At 46.7% G+C, this 4,366-nt stretch overlaps 1 long non-coding RNA gene across 1 annotated transcript; it reads right to left on the bottom strand.

Annotated features, from left to right (window-relative positions):
• Positions 1 to 2,341: 2,341 nt before the first annotated feature.
• LOC102766469 lies at positions 2,342 to 4,360 on the bottom strand. The gene is made up of 2 exons (XR_001514194.1): positions 3,715 to 4,360; positions 2,342 to 2,990 (listed from the first exon to the last, which is right to left on the bottom strand). It is a non-coding gene; the product is annotated as an uncharacterized LOC102766469 (long non-coding RNA).
• Positions 4,361 to 4,366: the final 6 nt, after the last annotated feature.

A 4,366-nucleotide genomic window follows, 5' to 3' on the forward strand; every position in this document is an offset into this window, starting at 1 on the left:
TGCAGGCTCAGGGGGAACATTGGAGTCCTCCGTTACTGAAGCAAGCAAGCCTCATGTTAGTTTCAAACTGCCTGGCTGCCAGCCGCCATCTTGGATGGCAGTTAATTTGCATATCTTGGTGATTAGCCAATGGGAAGGGTAGCAGTTGTACGCCAATTACCATGTTTCTCTTTTATTAGATAGGATATTAGAGGCCCAATGCATGAAACTCATGCAAGTGTAGGCCTTCACAGCCCTGGCTGTCCCAGCTTCATCCGGAAGGTTGTCTGGACGTTTGTTCTACTGTTCAGCCATTTGGTCGATTTGCATATTATGCTTTTATTATTATAGATACTAGAGGCCCAGTGCACGGATTTGTGCATCAGTGGGGTCCCTCAGCCTGGCCCGTGCCCTCTTCCAATCTGGGACCCCTTGGGGGATGTTGGAGAGCCAGTTTCGGCTCAATCCCCACAGGCTGGACTGAGGGACCCCACTGGTGTAGCAATCCATGCACCAAGCCTCTCGTATGCATATAAGATCTTTGGTTAATCTTTACCTGCCCTCTCCCCGCCCCCTTTCCTTCTGAGATGCATCAGTCTGTTCCATGTTTCCATGTCTGTGCATTGAGCGTCTGCCCCGATAGTTATTGCACGTCATAGGGTCACCTGGATGCTTGGATTTACACACACACACACACACACACACACTCACTCTCTCTCTCTCTCTCTCTCTCTCTCTACTGGCCCAGTGCACAAATTCGTGCACATTGAAAGGCAATTAATTAGAAGACATTTTAATATCGCTATTTGCCCTTTCTCTATAATAGAATTGTCAACCAAATTCACAATCAACAATGACAGATGGAAACACACGTGTGCAATTGGGCTCAGTGAGCTTTATATGTATCGTGCATGCACGAGCCAACTTAGCCTTTATAGATAAAGAATACACTTGCTTAATTAGACCTGCTTTCTGATTTAGCTAAACTTTTTCCAGCCCAGTGAAGCACTCAAACTTCTCCTTCAGGTAATTGTCAGCAACACAGCAGAAAATATCAACATGAAGCAGATTATTATTGTGGATCATGCAGGGAGAACAAAGGGTAAAATATTTAAATGCAGCAATGTTTGACTATATTCTGTGCAGTGAGTAAACCTGAAGTCATTTCAAAGTCCACCATTTCTTACTTCTTTTCAATCGGGTCAAGTTTCTAAGCTTTCTAAATCTCCATTTTCTGGCTAATGAAAAGAAAATGGGATTCCCTCGAGTCTCCTACTACCTTCCCCAGGACTTCTGTGAGGATAAAATGAGATGAGGCATGGGAAAACACTTCACAGACATTTGGTTACAGTGTGAAACGTTTCCACCTGGCTACGAAGCCAGCCAGTCGTGTTCCTGGGCTGAAGAAACTGCAAGGAGGCTAGTTGTCACTAGGGAGAGGAAGCCAGATGTTGCTACGTGACATCATTACCCAGCACCCACAACCACCGTTTCTGGGCTGGGCTGTGGGCTGCATTTTGTGCCATGGCAGCGTCTGCTGTGATTTGGTGGGCTGTCGCTCCTGGGTTGTAGCGGGGCCTGTGTCCCACTTGGGGGAAGCAAAGTGTTGCTTTGTTGGCCCCAGGCCCCCGCTGCCGTTTCTCTGTAAATGGCCAGTGCATGTCACAGCAGCTCTTGTGTTAAGCGTCTGCCCCCTGGTGGTCATTGTGCATCATAGCAACCAGTCAGATGGGTGGAGGGACACTTAACATACTAGCCTTTTATATATATAGATATGAGGGGGGACCAAAATTTTGCCTTCTCAAAATAAGCCTTTTAGGATTTTGATTTTTAGGCTGGTTATTAAGAAAACAAGACTCTGAAAGAACCTTTGCCCCTCCCCCTTATCTGCTTAAAGGAATTTAAATAGAAAAACCTGCTTAAAGCATAATATCATAGGCTAAATGTGCCAGACCCCGAGAAATCTAGCAAAGCCTGTTTGTTGAACTTCCTTCTGTGTACCATTGTTTCTGGGAGGCCCAGCAACCATTTGTTTATTGTCGAGGGCTGCTAGCTAACACTTGTGCATCAAGCCAAATATGTTGGCTGAAACTCAGAGCGCAGGCAGAGCCATGCCCTGGGGGCAGACCTGGTCAAGAGACTGGGATGCCACTCAGTTTGACCTTCCCGCCCAGTGTTAAGGGGATGGATCTCATGATGTCGCCAGAAACTCAAGGCCCACCCAGATGTGATGTAACTTTCTGTTATTCGTGTATTTATTGAATCTACTTACGGTGTTGGAGGCTGTTCTGTCCCTCCATTCAGAGGGCAGACGCCACACCTGGTCCTAAGCTTTTATTCTACTTCTGTGTCTTTTCATTTCCTCAAATCCCGAAAGTGCCTCCTACTTAAAAGAACCAGTTCACGTCTCTCTCTCCCCAGCTCCGTGCTGGACATGGAGAAGGGAACCCCCCACCATAGTTTATTACATGTTTGCTCTTCCTATCCACCTCTAAATTGCTTGCTTTCCCTTCAAAATCCCAGACCTCTGCCTCCCTCTCCTTTGTCCAGAATGGCCTATCAGTCTTAACTGCCAGTGCCTCCTTGGGTCTCATATTCTTATGGCATCCGCTGGATGTATATCTGTAACACGGTTTGGACATTTTCCTCCTGTTAATCTGCTGGAGGCTAATTCCAGCTGGGCATAATAAAATGTGAGAAGTTCATAGAAGGCTGATGGACACCTTCAGCAGGGCTGAAGATCTGCATGTTATTGCCGCTGCCAGACAGCTGAGGGCAGTTCCCCCCAACCTGATGCTCCTTTACTGTTTACCGAACATTACCTTTGATATGTACGTCTGCTTTGCTATAGGACAAAATGTGGGACTAGAAAGCCAGGGGTCCGCAGATTCAGGGAGTTTAGTCACTAGAACCAAGTTTCCGTCTGGCTCTCCTATTCCTTCCAAATTCATATTTCTTCTCTAGTCTCTTCATTAATTTATGCACAGCCACTTCTCCGGATTCCTTGAATCCTAGTAAATGCGGAAAAGACCCCAGCATTAATCTGTCTCATGTTATTAGCTCAGCCAAAACAACTTAGAAGAAAAATGATTTTTTTTGACCACCATATAAAACAAAATGGTAATATGATGACACTGACAGCTAATTATTTTGAAATCTTATACGCTAGTACTTTTCCCCATGCATTTTCTTCTTTAACCCAAAAGTCCCTCCAACAGTAGACCTCAGTTTAAACCTGGACTCTACCCCTTGTAGTCCAGAGCTTTGGTGACTTATTCAACCTGTGGTTTGCGAAATTTTGCAAACCACAGGTTGAATAAGAGAATTGATTTCCATCACACCCTGTTACGCTCAGTAAAACATGAGCGCTTCCAGGGCACGGTTCCTGTTACCGAGGTAATGGGCGCACACAGCGGGCACTAAAATATGTATGACACGAAGGAGCTGCGAATTACAGGAGGCGGAAGAGCTTCCGCACCCGGTTACGGTTGAGACGAGTTCTGGGGATCGGTTTCGTGAACAGTTTCTGTTGGTCACTGAGAGCAATGTGTTGTTGGAACCCAGGTGCCCACTCATTTTTCCTTATTTTGCTGAAAACAAGCAAACAAGCAAGCAGAACTATGAACTGCCTACGAATAGAATGCCCTTGCGCTCCAGTAAAATGGACCACTTTTAACTTTACCTCTCCCTCCGTCGCATATTTTTATTTTACGAGAGGACTGCCAATTTACTAACCTTAAAAAAGCTGCTGCTCAGAGAAGAGCGTAAAGTAAAAAAATAATTCCGAGTGCAGTTTTAGAGAAAATTTCTCAATATCAAATTCTGATGTAAATCAACTGGTCCTTCTGAAAAAAAGAAAAGAAAAAAAAAGGACATTTATCCAAGGTGGCATTAATTATTAATATTTATGATCTCCCACAAACTATACATATGGCTTTCGGCCAATGAACTCCCGTGGATTTTCCTCCTCACGTGTAAACCTAAAACCAGGTTGTCAAGACCCTTTTGGTCCCATCCCTTCGGACCGGGAAGTGGGTGGACAGGGAATCCAAGAGCCACCGCGGACTTGGGTCAGCTCCCCTCCATCCGGCACCGTCCGGAGCGGACACCCCCACGGAAAACGAGAAGGAACCTCCACTCTCCGCCCAGCTGCCGAGGGTGGTGAACCCACTTCCGCACAGGCCTCGGGTCCCCAGTCCCGCTAGCCGCCTCGGGAAGCGCACAGCATGCTGGGATGTGTATTCCTCTCCCTTAGGGCGGAAGGGCGGGCACGCCTGACCCGGGTCCAGTGGCATTCTGGGATATGTAGTCTCTGGCGGTTCGTTGGTGTACTCGGCACCCACTGACGGAGAAGCCTGAGACTCCGGCCGGTCATGTGACTGCAGTC

The sequence above is a fragment of the Myotis davidii genome, unplaced genomic scaffold (genome assembly GCF_000327345.1).
Source record: "Myotis davidii unplaced genomic scaffold, ASM32734v1 scaffold71, whole genome shotgun sequence".
NCBI classification, from domain to species: Eukaryota; Metazoa; Chordata; class Mammalia; order Chiroptera; family Vespertilionidae; genus Myotis; species Myotis davidii.